We start from the raw sequence: 21,241 nt of genomic DNA on the forward strand, positions 1-21,241 counted from the left end.
CATCTTATAGTCCGAAAAATATAGTATATACTGCTTCATAGTGCTTTACATCTCTCTCTAAGCCGTTTACAGAATCAGCATATTGCCCCCAACAATCTGGGTCCTCATTTTACCGACCTCGGAGGGATGCAAGGCTGAGTCAGCCTTGAGCTGGTGAGGGTCGAACTCCTGGCAGTGAGCAGAATTAGCCTGCAATACTGCATTCTAACCACTACGTCACCACAGTTCATGCATATAGATGTATGCATGAATGAATTTTAAAACATTGAACTCTAGCTAAGAAAGAACAATGCTTTATCTTACTAGTTTTTGCTTCCACCACTCTCATTTGGCTACTTTTATAAGGGAAAAATCAATAAGAAGATGAATGCCCATCTCGATGTAACAGCTGAAGAGAGCAACTAGCTTACTGAATCTAAGGCTATGACTTGGATGGGCTGCAGTACTCCAGATGACTAGAGCAGCACTAGAGTTGTTTAAAAATTCCTTTATTACCATCTAGTGCAGCGGTTCTCAACCTGGGGGTCGCGACCCCTTTGGGGGTCGAACGGTCATTTCACAGGGGTCGCCAAAGCCCTCTCTCGCACCCCCCATGCCTTCACTCACCCTCACTCTCTGCTCTGTTGGATCGCCCGCCGTTCGCTTACCCCGCCCACCCCCAATCTATTGCTGCCTCCTGAGTCCTAGCTGATGGCTAGAGGAAAAAAAACTGTTTAAATTCTTGCCACGGGGCTACAAAGGGCCGCCCTATAGCCAGTGGTGGGATTCTCCCGGTTCTGCCCCGCCCCTTGCCCCGCCCCTCCGCACCACTATTTATTGCCAATAAATAGTGGTGGGCGAGGGGCGGGCGAGCCAGCAATTTAACAAATGGTTCGGTGTTTTTTTGTAATTTTATTGGCCTGGGGAGCTTCAGCATAGGCAAATTAGCCCTTGATTAGATTGGCTCCCGACTCTCAGCTGATTTGCTCTCAGCTGTTTTGCTCAGGGCTCTGCTGCTTGCTGGAGCAGATTTTTTTCCCCTAGCTATGCTGAAAAATGAAACTGAAACTGCTTTGCAACATTGGAAAATTAGGCAGGCAGATTTCTTTTCTTTTTCCTCACCAAAAAAGGTAGGTGCAAACGATGGGAAATTTAGGGGAAAAGAAGAGAGTTCAAGATTTTAAAACACAAAAGAAAAAAAGCTCTATTTAACTAGGGAATTGTAATAATTGAGATACTATTAATTCTATATTTCTGAAAGCAGAAATGGTTAAGTTGTGGTTTGGAGGAATGTATGGGGGAAATTATTTGGTTTATTATTATTGGTAAATATAATTAATTGATTTGTAAGAAATTGGATTGCATGGAAATAATTGGAATATTCATGTTCATATTGATTAATATACATAAAGGTAGTTATATAATTAATTGATTTATATTAAAATGTTGAATTTATATTAAACAACTGTAATATCACATAATTAACCAATGTGAGGATGGATATAAAAATATATGACAATGGGAAGGGGTATAATATAGAATAGAAGGGAAAAATTGAATTTGATTAAGATTAGAGATGAGGATGAAGGGTAATATTGGTTTTTTACAAAAATAGATGAGGAATAAATATGGCAAAAAGGAAATATAGAAATTGTAAATTTAATTGAAATGACTAAACACTGTTTAAATATGTGAACCGGCCAAATACTCTGTTCAAAGAAAATACATTGTATGTTTGTATGTGTGTTTCTAATTATTGTTATTTATTCATATTTGTTCTCTTTTATTCTTTAAAGTTTAAAAATTCATTCTTTATTTTAATATCTTTATATTTGTTTGGGGTTGGCTTTCGTCCCTTTCATCTTTTTTATTGTACAGCAATCTTTCTCCTCAAACCTACCACCTCTCTCTTTTCTTTCCTTCTTACTTTCTCTTCCTCCCCCTCTTCTTCTCCTCCCTACTTCCTCTTCCTTTCTCCTTCTCCTCCTCTCTTCCTCCCTCTCTTACCCTCACTCCTACTCTAATTTCCCTTCCCTTCCTTCATCCCTCTCTGTTGCTGTATCCTTTTATGCATATGGTCTACTCAGAGGGCTGAAAAAGTTATTTCTGACTGGTCCTCGCACTTTTGACCAGTCCTCGAACTTACGACTGTCCTCACATTTTACGTTTTTGCTCTATCTTGTCACCATGGTGAAGAGAAGCAGTTGTGAAATGAGTGACACGGTTGTTAAGAATGCTGCACGGGCATAAATGTGAGGATGGTCATAAGTGTGAGGACCAGTCAAAAGTGCGAGGACCTGTCAGAAATCACTTTTTTCAGCCCTCTGGGTAGTCCTTTTGTGCATATGGACTACTCAGAGGGCTGAAAAAGTTATTTTTGACTGGTCCTCGCACTTTTGACCAGTCCTCGAACTTACGACTGTCCTCACATTTTACGTTTTTGCTCTATCTTGTCACCATGGTGAAGAGAAGCAGTTGTGAAATGAGTGACACGGTTGTTAAGAATGCTGCACGGGCATAAATGTGAGGATGGTCATAAGTGTGAGGACCAGTCAAAAGTGTGAGGACCTGTTAGAAATGACTTTTTTCAGCCCTCTGAGTAGTCCCTATACACATAGCCATGGCCATCCAGTCACATGACCAGCTAACCACACCCACCCAGTCACATGACCTCCAAGTCACACCCACAAAATAAGACACGCCCACAGAACCGGTAGTAAAAAAATTTAGAACCCACCCCTGCGGCATTAGGAAGGTTGAGAACCACTGATCTAGTGGTTATTCAGAGGCTTCTCCAATATATGGCTAGTTAGACTGAATGCCTTGAATAAATAGGATATACGAAGCCATGTAGAATAGACACTTGGTGTACTTATTGGTTGTTATCCTTCCCCAAACAACTCAGAGCGAGGGAGAGAGAAGGGGAGAGAGCCAATATCTTACTGAACTTCATTGACTTTTTTTTCTGAATCAGCATCAATAGAATTGTCTTGCCAAAGTGCTATTTTTCCTTCATAACACTTTTCAGAGAAAGATTAGGCTGAGACAGGTACTTCTCTTAAATATGTTTTTTTTGACTTGACAATGGAAGCTCTTTGAAATAGATGAAGCTGCCTGGGGAAGAAGAGTGCCAGCATTTCTCCATCTAGAATACTTGAGACCAAGAAGGCCATTACAAATTTGATGGCCATTTTAATGCAGAATTTCCTGGTTGGAAGATAATTGTTTTCCTCTGGCAACCAAATGCTGCATGGAAGTTGCCTTGACTGAACAACAGAAATGCAACTTTGAAGGGATTAGCAAGAACAATGGGGGTTCAGGCATCCTTTGGGGTGGTCCTGGGTCAGCATGGATACTTGCATCTCTTCCAGTTTAAAAGATGTAGAGATGCTATCAGAAAAGGGCGGCGGCTGCTATTTAACCATTTGTCTCCAGAAAGCTCACATTGATTGAGATGAAGAGAAAGCCTTCAAACCAAAGGAATTAATGCACGCGAGCAAGAGCATTTCAAAATCAGATCTGGGTAGCTGCAAGTCTTAATAGGGTTTTCATTGTAAGCCTGTGTATTGATATTCTTAAAGCAGAGTCAACAAAGGGAGCAGGAAGGGGGTTCAGTTAACTTCATTAAAATTCCATGTGTGATGAGAGAGAACTCTTTAAATTAGTTACTCCCTGGTTTAGCAGATGGGGATCAGCCTCGAGGGGCAAAATTGGCAAGGCTTGTTAGGCAGGAGATAGATCTGTTGTGGAATGGAGAGAAGATGGTATTTCTTTGCATCCCAGGAAGGAAAAATGCTACCTCCGCAGCAGATTTCAACTCTCCTCTCAACATTTCTGGGAAAATCTTAGACAGAAGGTAAATTAAAAGCAGCCAGGCAATTGGATTTGGCTTCCTACATCCCCCGCCCCAGCGTTTCCATTGCTCTGGGGATTGTCTTACTGTATTTGCTGGCTGGATGATTAAAAACAAGTTAGAATTCATTTTTTTTTAATTTTTTTTAATTTTTATATGCCGCCCTTCTCTGGAGACTCAGGGTGGCTTACAATGCGTTAAGCAATAGCCTTCATACTTTTGTATATTTTATACAAAGTCAGTTTATTGCCCCCACAAACCAGGTCCTCATTTTACCCACCTTAGAAAGGATGGAAGGCTGAGTCAACCTTGAGCCTGGTGAGAATTGAACTCGCAGTAATTGCAGGCAGCTGGATGTTAAATGCTGCCTTAGTAGGAGGCATTAGCCTCCTACACCACTCAGACTCCTCATTAACTGCCCCAAAGAAATATACAAATAACATTTTCTCTTTTTTTCCAGAAACTTATCAAATGGAAAGCAGTAAGAGAAATGGGAGTGAAGAGGCATAAGATAAATGTCACTTGCTATTTATTCTTATCTGATTGTAGATCATGTATGGGAGAATAGCTGTAGCATCGTCCGCAGTAACTGGACAAACATTTATGGTCATATCTGCAACTCCTATCACTATTTTCCTGTTGTGGCCTCCCAGCGCCCAGCGAAGTTTGCAGCAGAGTTAGACAGTGAGGAGGTTGGGGAGGAACATGGGCAGTCTTGGGGGCTGGGGAAAGCTTGGATGAGGGCTCTGCATTGAAGGCAGAGAGGGAGATAGACAGCAGGGAGGCAGAGGAAAAGCTGGAGCCTGTGTGCGCATGCGCAGAGCTGCCAGAAAACAAGAACAACTCAGAAAGCAGGGTCGATTTGGGAATAAAGCCACACCTTGGAGATGATCATTGGCCCCTCCCATAGGAAGCAAAAGATGAGTGAACAAGGAGGGGCTTTTGCAGGAAACAATTCATTTGTTCGGTAGTTTCAAGAGTGGAAAGTTCTGTTCATAATTCTAAGAGATTCTGTGCCAAGTTTTGCCTTACTCTGCGTATGGAAACAAGTTACATGGCAGCTTGCCAAACGAGATAAAGTGTGTTGATAACTATTCTTTTGAAAAACGTTTTGGACAAACCTTGCTGACTGTGAATGAAAGTAAATCACAGTTGTGTAAATAAAAGAGGTTTTGCCAGGACCAATTCCTGCTACCTGCTTTTTAAGGGAGCCTAGGTCAGAACATTTCCCAGCAAATGATGCTTATCACCAGGCCTTTCCCTCCTTATATAGTTAGGAGGGGCACTAATTCACAAGGGTGATGGCTAGGAAACTCCACATTGTACAAATCGTACAGATATGCACAGGCAGATTTAATTTGTTGTGTCCCCTCTCTGCACCACAAAGTTATTGCATAAAGTAATCTTTAAGGAGAACCCAGAGAGCTGTTGAGGTGGTAACAGTGCGGAATGGGACAACTTGCCACAGCCAACTTGCCATGGCCAACTTTCTGTGGGACAACTTGTCTTGGCCAACTTGCCACAGCTGTGGGGCAATTCAACAATTCAATTTACTTATTTAAAATAATTTAAGAATTATTTTAATTTGTGTCATTCAGATTTCATTTTGTCCCTCCTTTGGCATCCTTTCTTTAATGATTCTATTTCACTATTTCTTCAATATTAGTGTTACTCTTGTCCCACGGTGAGTTGTCTTGTGGTGAGTTGGCCGTGGCAAGTTGGCTACAGCAAGTTGGCCATGGCGAGTTGTCATAGACCTGTAACAATGGCACCAGGGGGACATATTTCATGACATTGCCAAAAATGAAAAAGCTCTGGGAAGAATGGGTATGTGTGCATATACCGTATTTGACTATCAAGTAAGATGATGAAACTAGCCTGCATTGACTAACATCTGTGGCACTGCATGTGGTTATCTTTCCATCAAAAAAAGCACGATAGAGCAAGAATGAGGCACTTTTCCAGAAGACCCAGCAGAACTTGTGGCAATCCTCCAGGAATAAGAAGAAAAGCAAAAGAGAAGATATTGGGAACTGCCTAATTTTGGCCACCACTGATCATAAAAATTCCTCTAATTGAAGAGAGAGTTCCTGCCACACCCCACCTATCAGTAGAGAAGCTATGACAGTTAACACTTCATAGGAAAGTGTTCAGGTATCATGTAATGGAGACCACGAGATTCAATATGACTCGTACTCTTTCTCAAAGGGATTCGAGACAGCTTGGCTTTCTCCTCTTATAATCACCAGGCTTTTGGCAGAATAGCTGGCTATTCTGGGAGTTTTGTGGTCCCAACACATCTGTTTATTTCCTAAGGTGAACACAGAGGTTCCCTCTTGCCTTATCTTTTTTTCCCAGCCAAACGATGAGAAAACTTACCAGTCCCCTTTGGTCCTTTTTTTCCATCTTCTCTTTAATGCTTCTAGGGGGAGGTTATCATCACAGAGGGAGCAACTGGAATCTCTTTTTTTTTATTTTTTTATTTATATGCCGCCCTTCTCCGGAGACTCAGGGCGGCTTACAGTGCATTAAGCAATAGCCTTCATACTTTTGTATATTTATACAAAGTCAGCTTATTGCCCCCACAAACTGGGTCCTCAATTTACCTACCTTAGAAAGGATGGAAGGTTGAGTCAACCTTGAGCCTGGCGAGATTCAATCTTACTTTAATTGCAGACAGCTGGTGTTAAATTACAGTGCTTCTGTCTGTTGAGCTAAACCAGGCTCCTTTTCTGGGTTCTAGAACAATGAACACACCAGGTTATTTTTCATGTTTATGCTTTATACCAAGTTGGAACAGAGCCTTTTTGCACACTGGTTGCATGTCATTCTTAAGTCATAAAGAAGCCATAGCCGCTGGGTTGCTGCCTTTTCTACTTTGAATCAGTTGCAGAATTACAATGTAGCGTCTGTACCCATTTTAAAAAATAGGTTATTATAGACAATACCATGGAAGACCACTAGATGGCACCAATGTGCTGTTTCCTATTCCTTTTTTGCTGCCAACTAGTGATCACTCAAATTTTTGCTGCCCAGCTATACAGTAATAGCTCTGACCCCATATATTTTGTTCTTTTTTCAACTGGCTGCTCCCTACCAAGAGGTGAAGCTTGATGGACTTACTCAGAGTTCTGTCCTTCTGACCTCTCCCCTCTTCCCTTCCTTGAACACAGCAGGAGATATGGGCATGGATGTGTAGGCGTTTTATTTGCCTGCATTATTTATACTTACTTCTTTTAAAATCAGACTGGAATTCCTGGATGTCAAAATAGGCCCAGTAGGGCCCTTGCAGAGTCTCACTGTCATAATATTGGTAGTCCCTATGTTTTATAACAGTGAAAGAAGTTGTTATTTGCCATGGAATCTTTAATAACAGGATCCGTGTTGTCAGTTAAGGCCAATGAATGTATAAAGGAGGTTGCTGAGTACTTCCTGCATCTCTGCTCTCCCTCCTCAGTTTTCTAAGTATGTGTTTGTGTGCTGGTCCACAGCCAAAAAAGCATTTATTCTAGTCTGAATGGGGAAGATGAAGAGAGGCACAGAGCAGCTTTCAAAAAGAGCAGTTAGTGCACCCCAAATTCCGGCCTTCCTTTTATTTTACAAAGTATGTGTGCAGATTTAGAAAATTGTGTGCAAGCTCGAAACTGTTGTGGGTTGGCAGAGGCAGAGGAAGGGGAAGGGGAGAGAAGGAGGAAGAATTCCACGGTATCTGCTAAAGCATCTACCCTACTAATCAATGGGAGTGATGTGCTATGGAAGATCTTATTTTCTGTGAACAGCTTTTCTGTCCCGGTCTGGGGGTTGGGGAATGTGTGAGAGAAAGAGATAAAGAGCAAGATGAAGTGTGATGAAACTGTTTGAGGGCCCTTGTTACTCTGCATTCCTCCCCCACTCTCCCCCTCCCGCAAACATCTATGCAGCTAAATGAAGCATCATGAGATACAATTCTCAAAATATTGACCTGTTGTAAACAATCAGGTTCAATTTAGAACATGTCAATAAACAGAAGTGTTGGGGCAACTATAATGAATAAACTGTAAGCTGCCACAGTTAGATCTATAGATTAGCTGCTGCTTCCTGAGTTGTGCTGAATGAGAAACAGTGATTCTTCTCTAATGCACCCTTGGCATGCCGATTCAGAGAAAATCCTTCTGAGCTAAAGATCTAACTATTGGGAAAGTCTGTCCCAATGCCAAGCAACCTTTTATTCAAAGAAATGGCAGTGGTTTAAAATATAGCTTTAGCTAAAATGCTACAGTGATCTATTCTGTGGAATACAGTAGCCTCTACAACTGTCTGTACTGGAGAAGGAGAACGGTGCTGGTCTAGTTGCCTGATCGTCAGAGGTTTTTAAAAGCATTTTGGCCGAAGAGGTTGTGGAAAAAATGCTTTTAAAAGTAAAAAAAAAAAAAAGGTGGCCACGCCCACCCAGTCACATTACACCCCCCCACCAAGCCACACCCACAGAACCGGTAGTAACAAATTTTAGATTTCACCCCTGGGTGGGGGTCTTAGCTAGCCTTGCAGGCTGATATAATCTTCCCAGGTGCCATGTGGTGAGTTTCTATTGCTATATGGGTCCTTCGTGTTGCAGATGGGATTCTGAGGCCTTAATGGCCCATTGACAAAGGTGGGGAGAAATGAGTTTCTGCCTCCCTTTTAGGGGGAAATATTCTGCCTTTTTATTATATCCTAAAATATTTCATTTTTCTAGGAGAGGGGTTGTCATATGTGCCTCCTTTCAATACTCAAGAAAGAAAAACCCCGACTCCATTTTTATAGAGAAAAATACTTTTACTGAGCATGAACTGAATGCAACCAAAGAAAAGCAAGCTCTGAGGCAAAAGGCGCAAAAATTACATATAGAAAACATCCCTAAAACCCTTCCCCCAACCGTCCAGCAAAAATTATCCAATCCACATTCCCCCCCAGGGGTCATGTGGGGTGCAACGTCTGATGGTGCCATCCTCCTGCTATGCCACGACGGTTGACCTTGAGTTGTTATCAGCTTCAAAGAAAACGCTGAAGAAAACTTTATCTTCTCTTCTCCACCAGCTCACTTCCCCCCTCCCAGACATTCCAAAAGCTCCTCCCCCCCCATTATAATGGCAGCCGAGCAAGCAAGCAATGAAAAAGCGGAGGCTGACAGGGATGGGTTTTAACTTCCATCACTTTTCACTACAACGTTTCATTCAGGAGTTAGAAGTAGGTTTCATAGTGTTCCCTCTTCTGTTTTTCACACTTCAACAGCCATATGAGGTGAGCTGGGCTGAGAGGGGATAGCAGGCCCCAAATCACCTGAGGATTTTTTTTTTGAGGATTTTCCAGACAGGAAACCAAATCATGAAACTGCAACGCTCTCTATATGGGGCTCCCCTTGAGGAGCACCCGGAGGCTCCAACTGGTCCAGAATGCGGCCGCGCGGGTAATTACGGGAGCTGCATGGCGCTCCCGCATAACACCGCTCCTGTGTGAGCTGCACTGGCTCCCAGTGGTCTTCCGGGTGCGCTTCAAGGTGTTGGTTACCACCTTTAAAGCGCTCCATGGCATAGGACCTAGTTATCTCCGAGACCGCCTTCTGCCACCGACGACCTCCGATCGACCCGTGCGCTCCCACAGAGAGGGCCTCCTCGGGGTGCCATCAGCCAAGCAATGCAGGCTGGTGACCCCCAGGGGGAGGGCCTTCTCTGTGGGGGCACCTACCCTCTGGAATCAGCTGCCCCCAGAGATAAGGAGAATCCAAGACCTCCATGCCTTCCGCCGTTCCCTTAAATCTTTCCTTTTCCAACAAGCCGGGCTGGCCTAACAATGCCTTTTAAATGATCTTAAATTTGTATGTTTCTTAAATTTTTTGGCCAAATTGAGATATTTCCTTTTAATTTGTTCTTAATGTTTATATTATGTGTTTTTATCTGGCTGTACACCGCCCTGAGTTCCCAGGAAGAAGGGTGGTATATAAATTCGAAGTAAAATAAAAAATAAAATAAAAAATGAGTATTAATGCTACCTTTATAGTTACAGTGCCAATCTGAAAACATTTTCTCTCTCTCCTGCCTTCCCCCACTCTCTTGGATTTCTCTTAGCATCCTGCAGCATGTGGTCTAGGCTGCAGCTCTTCCTCCTGTCTCCCAAGGTTAATCTTATAGCTCAGAGGTATCTAAGCTTGGCAACTTTAATCAGTTGGTTGGGGAATTTTAAGTATGGCTGGCTGGGGAATTCTGGAAGTTGGAGTCCACACGTCTTAAAGTTGCCAAGCTTGGACATCTTTGTTATAGCCTATTACGTCTGACCAGTTTATCTTTGTCCATGATCAACAGGGCTTCTTTCCTTTGTTGTGCATATGAGCTCATTTGTTAGAGGCGAGGAAAGAAAGGTTTTGAAGGAAAGAAAGGTTGGTAATCCTACTATGGAATGGGAAATGGAAATTCTCCACTAGCTATACCAGTGGGTGCTGGAAGTCTCCACAATGCCCTCTGTGGCCTTAGGCAGTTTGGGAAGATGGTGGTGCACACGAATTAGAAGATTGACAAGATCTTTGAGGTAGCTTTTCTTGGTTGCTTTGTGTAACCTGCCTTTAGAACTAATCTCTCCTGTCATCAGGGGTGTCTGCAAAAAGCCAAGATGCAGCCAAGACAGTGTGATTGAGGATCTGTGATGCACATAAAGGATAGTGGAAGTTTGATTGTACTGTTGCGGCTGCCATCTTGTTTTTTTTTTTTACCTACATCCGCATATCACCCCGCCCATCTTCCAGCATCTTCCATCCAAACATAACACTCTCCCATTTGCCTGATTTTTTTTTTTTAAGAAAGCACTTTTCACCGGCTATAGCCTTCTGACAAAAGAGACAGTAATCATGCTATGATCAAACCTTTTATGTTTTTAAGATGCTATTGATTGTTCTGTTATTCTTCCTATATTGTGCATTTGAAAAATAATAATTAGAACACTTTGGTACATGGTGCAAGGGTATGTGTGAAGTTGGCCATATAAAACCTTTGCATTTCATAGGATTTTCTTCTTTTCTTTCAATTTACACTAAGCCTTTTCATTTCAAACTTGATTGCACTCCTCCATCCACTTATCCCACATTAGTTGTAGTTAAATTGCCTTGAGCTGAAGGGATTACCCTGCTGCCAATCGAATCCAGCCTGGATATACGGCAGCTACCTTGGTTCTTGAGGAAAATATTTTTCTCTGACAGGACTTGTTGCAGTTCTTGAGAGAGTGCTGAATTTCAATTTCAATTCTTCTCCGGCCTTAATCTCCCCTTATGACTTTAGGCCAATTGTTTTTTTTTTCATTGATCATAGTTTTGTATTTGCAAAAGAGAAATAATGATGATAACCAATGGCCAAAGGGCAGCAGCTCAAAGACTGTGTGAATGCCTTAATTTTTAATGCGGCAGCTGTCACAAAACTTTCTGACCATGATTACAAAAAATACTTTTTCAATTACTTCCCCATTTTCAGATGAGAAACCCATGAAAAATGGCCCATAAACCCTCAAACAGGCAAATTAAGGCAAATAACAATGAAAACTCTGAAAATCCCACTCTATATTCCCCTTATAGTTGGGTTAAAGCCCTCAGTAGCCCCAGGCAAATAAAGGCTATTGCCAATACAAAATGTGTAAGATAAAGTAATTTTTCACAATGGTTCTCGGAAAGTATGAAAATATAATTGTGTCTCAGCTTTTTAAATTTATGGAACATTGGGGGCAAAAGCTGAACAGATCAAATTGGAGTACTTAATCTTCTTTCATTCAGGGAGCTCACAGAGGTGTCTATTAACTTCTGATATCTGGGATGACAATAGAAGGCCTAAGACAATCTCAGCTGATACACAAGTAGCAGAACTCCAGCCATCTTTTCTATGGGGCATTGAAAACTTTAAAGATCAAAGCCAACCGGTAAAGCTCTTCCATCGGGAGCTTCACAGCAACTTGTCACCTTCAAACTCCATTGTGTTCACAGAGGTTTTAGAAGCACCCACACATCAGCCATGTCAGTGTTCTTCCTTGATGTTCTCCTGAAACAATTGGGATTTTTTTTCCCTCACAGAGAGTTTGTTGTTGGTCCTCCAGCTGAGGGTGAAGAAAGGCGCCACTGCTTATGAATGTCTTTCCCAAACCCCCTCTAGCTACAAGAACTAGCAAGAAAAACAGTTAAGCAGGAAAACAATACTTAGATAGCACAAAAGAAGATGGCAGTCTAAGTAATTCCTGCTGTAATCTAGCAGAGATTCTTTTTATGCCCTTATTGATGCAACTAGCATTTTGACAGAATCTCTTAGCAACCGGTGGAGGTGGGAGGCATCAGTTTCCTAATTCTGTTGATACTGGCCCTACTGGAGAACGGACTATGGTGAATGTGAGACTGAAATCTTTTGTGAGATCAGTGAAAGCTTTTGCTGAAGCAAGATGTGCTAATGGGGAACTCCATGTTAAAAAAAGGTCTGACTGTTAGGAGCTGAACTGAGATTGTTGTAATGATGAATAGAGTGATTTTTAAAAAGTGAGACCTGAACAATAGGCTGGCTTGCCCAACTGATGGGACATTCAATCCTTCTCTCTTACTTCATTTCCACTGCTGTGTGTTGAAGGGAGCAATGAAGTTGAAGGACGGAGACATAAATGCATGTGTACCACCAAGATTTGCTTCCCTCTGATAACAACACAAATTGTAGGAAGGATGAAGAAGCATAAGGATTTTTGGGAAAGAGTCTTAAGGTTACTTTTTGTGAAATTTACTCTCTCTTTAAAAGTATTTTAAAAAGTGTTGCTTTTTTTTTTTTGGCATTTTTCTTGCTCCCTTTCAGCTTTTCCTGGTTGAATGTCTCTTTCCAATGTAACTATTCAAGCAGGTGCCAACTGTAAAAACATTTATAAGTATAACAAAAAGCAAGCTAAAAGGTTACTTCATTGAAGTTAGTCATTAGGATAACTAGTTCAGTATTTTATTCAACTGCACAGAGTTTTTTCTAAGCTCCATCTGGAAATGCCTGCAATTGAATTTGATTCTTTTCCATGTAAAAGACAGGCTGTTGTTTACCTGGAAGGTGATGGTAGTCCTGGGGACTATTAGCATCATCATTGTCTGTTGCTGCAGAAAACAGATTTGGTCACTATTTGTTGGTCAATCAAGAACAGATTTGAGAGAATAATCTCTGGGAACCAGTTTAGTGTAGTGGTTAAAGGTGGTAGGTTAGAAACTAGGAGATTGTGAGTTCTAGTCCTACTTTAGGCATAAAAAAAACAGCTGGGTTAGGGTCTCAACATTTTTCTCACAGGATTGTTGTTGTGAGGAAAATAGGAAGAGAAAGGAGTATTAGTATGCTTGCCACCTGGAGTTGCATGCATGTGTCTATGTGTGTATGTGTCTGTATGTATACAGACACACACATGTATATATATATGTATATCTCGGATATGTATATATGTAAAATTATAAGTCATCCAGAGTTACCTTCCAGTAAGATTGGTGTCCTATAAATTTTATAAATAAAAATTAAAACTGGGATAAAAATCTAAGAAAAAATAGTTGACTTTATATCATATCTCTCCTCTGCACTGGTAACCTGTTATCTGGGCTATTTCTGTACCCAGTCTAAGCCTTCTGCATTCAGAAATAACTGGACTGCTGGAGAACAGCTCCTGAGGAGGAGCTATGACAGTCACCGCCTACTTTGCCCCAGATACCTCCTTGGCTCCTGCCACCTGTCAGGTAATTTAACAGGCAACTAAACCAGCCATTCCAGGCATCTGTCTAAACTCTTTCTTTGGTCCATCTCCAGTTAGGAGAGGGGTTGTTTTCCTGCTGGCAGATGATACTTGATGGGAAGAGAAATGAAGTCAGGGAATCTGACCAATCCTACTCCTTAACTTGGCCTGTGAAATCTAAGTAAGGACAGCAAAATCCACTTGCCCTGTTAATGCAGAGCAGAGATTGGCAATGGAAACAACACATTGCAAAGTGGCATTGTTTTCCAGCGGGTAGCAATTTCACTGGGTCTTTATACAGGCTCCTTAGAAGGGAAACTACATGCAAGTAATGAGATTTACTTTGGTATAAATGTGATTAAGAACAGACAGCTAAGATATCCATGAATAAATGAGATCCAAAGAGACGTGTCCTTCAGTGTGTTGCTTTCAGATCTGAAATTCCATTCTCCATATAGAAGTGCTCTTAAGCCATCAGACGGTCATTACTGACAATAATTGGGTTCTTCAAAAAAGGTGACAGACATCCCTAGTTCAGGACTGAAAAGTTTTTTGTGCTGCATTTCACTGTGGTTGACTTGTTCTATAACTAATTTTCTTCATTTCATCCTTGTAATGAACCTTTCAGGAAGAAGAAGCGATATATGTCTGAATGATCCCTCTGCATATAATAAATGGGAATTAACATGTTATGAATAATTCACCAGATTCTACTGCTTCTCTCTTTACTCCATCTTCATTTCAGGGATGTGGAAATAAATACTAATAGATCAGGTTTTGTTTCAGAAAATAAAGAAGAGGTGATGATTGGCTGGTAAGTCCCTACGAGATTATAGCTGCATGAATACCTAAACATGCCTGTAATCATGGTGTCCCAATATTTGAATAAATCTAACAAAAGGTTCTGAACAGCCTGGATTAATCTTTTAAACTGTAATCAGGAGGACTGGACAGCAGAAAAGCTGCCTGCCTGGAAAGCGTCTTTCCAGATGGGTCTGGAGATGTTTACTACTGAATCATGAGTTTTTTTGCATACAAGATCCACTGGAAAACTGAGAACCAGCAACATGATTCTGGTAAATCTAGCAAGCTGTAAGAATAACAAGTCATTTTTCAGAGGTCCAGTCTAAGGTCCCAAAGGGAAGAGAAAGACTTTAACTATATAATCCTATGTATGGCTTCATAGACGTAAGTTTAATTGTGTCTAAATTAATTCCTCCCTATAATTCTATCTTGATATATTACAAGGGCTCAATGTTGATGAGAATGGGAACTCCTGGTAGGGTCATTCTTGCTTGTAAAATAAAAAAAAGAACAAAAGCTAAATGGCAAATACAAAGAGGAATGAAAGGGCCAATAAGGGTCAATAAGTGTGAGGAAGGCCAACCCACATAGGAGAAGAAACTCCAGGAGAAGACAGTGACAAACCACTTCTGAATTGTTGCTAAGAAACCGGTTACATGAGTAAGGCTCACACATTTAGTTAAGTCAGGTGCAAAGAGTGGGAGGCATATGTTAGAAAGCAATGTTCTGCCTGTTAATGCAAGGATACTGAACATTTTTGAGTATATTTGGATGTGATGAAGTGGCCAGAACAAAGTTGCAAGTTCTAGTCATTGATAGAGCCAATACTGAAAGTTGAACTCCTTTTTAAAATTTGGGGAATGGAACATAAGAGCCGTGTTTCAAGGAAAACTCTAAATTGTCAAAGTGGAAATTAAGCTCTCATTGGTACAGGTATCTTAAGAATAAATGAAGTTAGATGGGCCAAAATGATTGACTTTAAATTTGATTACTGTGTTGCAAACTATCCAGACCACGAAACAATAGATATCTGCTATTATACTGTGTTGACCAAAAATGATGAAATATGTACTGCAAATTCTGGCCTTTTGTACATGCCTCCAGATATTGTATTCAGATACAATATATGTATGTATGTAAGGTATGGCGCCTGAATCCTGATGTCATAATATACGTTTGTCACTTGTCTTCCCCACTCATGTCAGCCCATGGATACTGATGTATCCATTTATTTATACAAATAAATGCTGTGGCAATAATATTAAAAAAAAATCACTGAGTATATAGTAGACTATTACCCAAACAACAGAATAATCTCTATTAAAAATAATATTAATACTATATACATCTATATCCTTCTACAGACTTAGTGATTAATTAAGGAACTCTATAACTAAAACCAAAGGAAGATAAATGCAACATCTAGAAAAGGTGTAGCATACTTGTGAATGATTAGAATCCCAAAGCAGGAGTAAAAGTGAAAACTGGAATGGCTCAATTTGAATTGAGTAAATATAAGAATGCAGGGAAGAGGTTAATAGAGTTTCAAGAGGATAATTCTTTGTTCATTGCCAACATATGTTTCCAGCAACAGACTCTCTACAACAGGGAATTAAATCTAACCCTGTAGGAAACAGAAAAATCAAATGTTCAATCCAATCAGCTCCCAGGGACATCCGGGTGTATACTGTAGAAAGTAATACGAACTATTTTTGCTAAATGTACTACATTTAAATTTTTATATAAATATATATTTATAAATATTTTCAATAGAAATAGCACACAGGTTAAAACCTGAAGAGCACATGTAACAAAAAGAGTTGACCTGGAAGATATATAGGCAACTCTACAATCAATGTCAGGAATAGATTCAGGATGCTTAATTTAGGTAAAAGAACCATCCCTCGAGGTTCAAAGAAGAAAAAGTGCAAGTGATTGGCAGAACTAGCTAATACGATAGTTTGAAAGCTTTGGGCAATATGAAAGCGGTTCAACAATCGATTGTATGTTTTCTACATTAAACAAAAAAGGACAAGGAAAGAGATCTTAATCTAAAATGTAATGTATAGAGGAAAGTAACAAGACAATGAAAATGAGAAGTTTTAAGAAGATCAGGGAAATCCTAAGAACATTTATAGCTAAAATGAAACTATTCAAAATTAATCATGGAAGAGCTGTATTACTGGGGGAAAAAATAGAGAAAAATGGAAGGATTATAGTGGAGGAGGACTGTAAAATGACACCAATATTAGTCAAAAGAAAATGAATTTCAAAACTGACTAAAATGTGTGGTATGAGAAGCCAAAAGCCAGCTGTCAAGTAAAATGATAGGTGCATTAATCTTATTTAAAGTTACCAAAGTGCTAACAGCTCTGTGTTAACAATTTTGGAACAAGACTTTGAGACTTAAAGACAGAATAACTACATTGTATATATCTATGCTGTGGAAGGAAGAGGCAAGAAATTGTATACATTATCCAATTATTGCTTGAATTCCTGTTGCAAACAAAGCATAAGGAAAATTCTTATAAAGAATAATAAAGACCATATATAGATAGAGAAATGCCAAATGAACAAATGGAAGGATCAGATGGCTAACCTAAGACCAAGATAATTTAAAAAAGGAGGGTTACCTTTGCTTTATTTCCCTCCTCAAAGATTTTGCTTGGGTAAATCATGCTACAATGTAGAATATATTATGACTATTGGGTGACATTTTGAAGAAATATTCCAGCGAACAAGAAACTGGAGGTTAGAATTTGAGGTGTGCAGATGGAATTACTTAGAATTGCTTGTTATAAAATTTAAAATACAAAATGAAATGTCTGGATTAATGTTAAGGAGACAAAAGTGACATCACCTAATATGATTAGTGAATTCAGTTAACATTCAAAAAGCAAGGACTAGTTTTTTTTTCTTGGCTTCATGAATAGCTAAAGATGGAAAATATCCCAGAGAAGTAAAATACTGATTAATTCTATGGAGGAAGACAATGGGAGATAAAAGGATAAGAATATCACAGCGACAATTGGTATAAGGATAATTAAAGGAATGGTTTTCCCACTGGCAGTGTGTGGCTGAAAAAGGTAGACAGTAGGAAAGACTGAGAGAAAGTAGATAGATAACTTCAAATTACGAATTTGCAATTTTTGGAGCATCCAAGCAGCTCCAAGTCTTGGTTCAGGATTGAGCATCTGGTCCTGAAAAAAAAAAAAAAGTAAAAACTGTCAGTTCACATGAGGCAAGGATTGATAGGCAGAAACTCACATAATTTGGATTTGTACTGTGAATGAAAATAGACTAGAAAACATGATTATGTTGGCGCAATTGAGGGAAGAAGGAAAAGGCAACCAATAAGATGGTTAAACACTAACAGGGATCACGGGAACGTTTCTGTTAGAACTGCATATTGTCACCAGAAACAGGGCAATTCCCCATAGTCACCAGGATTTAAGCCTAGTTATAGAGTCCAATATTAGGCTTGGGTTTCTGTCCTGCTTAACCCTTTCTGAATAGGCATGAATTGTTCTTGTTCTCACTTTATAACAAATTATAAACAATTTAAATGATATACCAGGATTGCAAATATTTGTCACAATAATTGTAATACAGCCTAGAATGATTTATAGGATGGTGGAATTAAGTTGTTGTTAAGGTCGAATTGCTCTGGAGAAGAAAGAACAATTGAAAATGAAGAATAGGAGAAAATTTGTATTATACTATGAATAATTATTGTGGCCAATTTATTGGCATATCTTTATCAAGATTGTCCTATTGCAAGTTAGAATTCTGGAAAGAACTTCATTTGGAACCTGAATAAAAGTGACACTGTTATGTCCTTATAAGGACACCCGCCCGGATTGGCTGCCAGCCATCGGGCGGGAAGTTTGAATAGCTGTCTAGGGGCGGTGCGTCTGCCGGAGCGAATATAAGGAGAGCTCCGGCAGCGCACAACCAGTCTTGTTATTGTAGCTAATAAAGTTACTAAATGTATCGAGCTGGTCACGTCTTCATTTCCTGCGCCTGATCTAACAGACACCACTTTTAATAGTTGTTTAAATCTTGTTGAACTGTATACGAGATCAGAGGATATTTCTCTAACTTCAGAAGAATTAGTTAATCTGTATGAATTATTCCTTTAGTTGAATTTGTTAAAGTGACAAAACTGGGAATGTTACAGATTCAAGTTAGATTCAAACAGCCTTCTTCAAATATGAATATATTTCTGTAATTTTAAAACCAGTGGATAAAAAAAATATTAAAAGATGGTTGTCTTTAATGATTCAGTCACTTGGCAGATTGGATATACATTGCAATCACCAATATATTTTCTCATAAAACCCACCAACGAATCAGCTATTTCTGCACTTGCCTGTTGGAAAAACAAAATGGCTCCTTCCACCTATCTTGATATTCATTGCCTCCCAAATAACCCATAGAGAAATATAAAAATGCTGCTGCAGTTTAAAAAAATGAAAGCTCACTGCATTCTTTATATTCTGAACTAAGAAAGAATCCTCAGATGTGGCTCAAAAAACTGCAATGGATTGTAGTGAAGGTTTTTTAAAAAAAACTAAGAAAGAGCCATCATTTTATTTTCATACATATAAATGTTCTTTTTCAGGGCTGCTGACAAGTCTTAAATCTGCATATTACTCATACTCTTAAATGAAGCTAAGAAGTGCTGTCAAATTATGCTGCTAAAAAAAGACAGAGGATAATGCAATCATACATATCAGTATCAAAGAAACAAAACAATGTATTGAAAAATACGGAGAATATTGAATATTGGATGATGTCTCTGGAGAGTCTCAATCCATTCAGTTAGAACTAAAGAAGCTTCTTGGATGTGAAGTGAATTTTCAAAGAATAAACCAAGAAAGTCCAGTTGCCTTTTGGAAAAAGCACATTTGGAACAACACTGGATGATATCAATTAGAGAACAAATAAGAAAACATTATTTTTCTTTTTCTTTTTTATTTCTTTTATGTAGTGTTTTTATATCCTTGTAAGCCTCCTTAGTCGCCATGTGTGAATAGGCAATATAAAATTTCTAAATAAATAAATAAATATCTGAAGATACTTCCATGGTCCTATGGCCAGCATGACTATATGTCGAGGTGCACAGAACACTATTACCTTCCCACCGAAGTGGTACCTATTTATCTACTTGCAGTTGCATGCTTTGGAACTTTGGAACAATTACTGCAGGGTTCGAATCTCGCCAAGGCTCAAGATTGACTCAGCCTTCCATCCTTTCTAAGGTAGGTGAAATGAGGACCCAGTTTGTGGGGGCAATAAGCTGACTTTGTATAAATATACAAAAGTATGAAGGCTATTGCTGAGCACATTGTAAGCCGCCCTGAGTTTTCGGAGAAGGGCGGCATATAAATCAAATTAAAAAAACAAACAAAAAAAAACAACTGCTAGGTTGCATTCATTCCTCAGGCTTATTTACATGTTCATAGCAATATTTTAGAAGGAATTGGATCAAAATAGTTATCTTGAAGTTTGGTTTTTTTATTCTGAAAAGGAATTGAAAGTTTATCCATGTGTACTCGTATTCCTCATATTGGGCTGCTTTAAGACACAATGTCCTGTCAATACAAGCTAAGCTCTTCCCATCTTGAACTCTGTTTGATCTTTGAGCAAGAGCCATAAATATAGGAAGACCCCACAGATTATGCATTGGGTCTGTCTAAGGCAGTGCCATTCCATCCAAGACCATAAATATAGGAAGACCCCACAGATTATGCATCGGGTCTGTCTAAGGCAGTGCCATTCCATCCAAGACCATTGTTCCTGGTACTAGAAAGTTCAAAGTCCCAAAGCCACTCAGTCTTATTGGGGTTGACCTGAGGCTTGTTGCAGCCCATCCTGGCCCTCACAGTTTAGAGGGATGGAGATATAATGCTGAGTATCATCTGTATATTGGTGATGCATCACACTAAACAGTTGATGACCTCACTCAGCAGTCTCATGTACATATTAAACAGAAGGGGAGAAAGGACCAAACCTTGAGGCACCTCACAAAGCCAGGGCCACAGACTGGACTTCTCCTCCTCTATCAATACCAAGTGGAACCAGCACAATGCTTTGCTACCCATCTCTAATCATTGGGGAACACCACTGATTTATTTCCTTCTGTAGAAATATATAGATGTAGTTGAATCAATGAGTTTAACTATTAATATAACAATTTCCAATCCATCAAGAAAAGATGTCCTCCCTGAATCAGAAATACAAATGTGCAGCAGGTTGCCACATATAGACATCTCCTTGTTAGTTGTCTATATTTAGCTGCTAACTCACCCACTTATCCTGTTTTGGATGTCAGATAAGAATGTCAAGAAATGGCATCTGTAACAAGTAAAAAAAAACCCAATTTTCTAATAAACAAGGGAGTGCTTTTACTTTGTCTAAATCTGCATGCAGTTCTTTTTCTTGTTTCATTGCTCCCTCTTAATTTCTGCACATCATTATCTTGGATCAGATACTAATCCATCAGGTGATAATGAATTTAACTAATAGCACATAAAAACCCCCATACCTTTAGTCCTTTGCAAACAAAGTTGTAGGCAGTAGATATGTTCCTAAATGACAATGAAACTTTAAGCCTTTAAGCAATCACTTTTTAAAAAGCCTATATTATTTCTGCCAGCAAATATTTTTCTTTAAGAAACGTTACTTTCAGAGGAAATATTATCTGGATTAGTAAATGAATTTTTTTGATGCTCACTAAAACTACAAGTCAAACTAAATCAGGCCATGTATCCAGCAGTAACCATCCAGTCCTCAGATCCCTCAGAGGATCCACAAGCAGGACCCAACAAAGATAATAATCCTCCTACTGCAGGGTTGTGTTTGACCTTGGGGGGCCGAGTG

The sequence above is a fragment of the Pituophis catenifer genome, unplaced genomic scaffold (assembly GCF_029215685.1).
Source record: "Pituophis catenifer annectens isolate HBS135680 unplaced genomic scaffold, rPitCat1.0.hap2 SCAF_1, whole genome shotgun sequence".
NCBI classification, from domain to species: Eukaryota; Metazoa; Chordata; class Lepidosauria; order Squamata; family Colubridae; genus Pituophis; species Pituophis catenifer.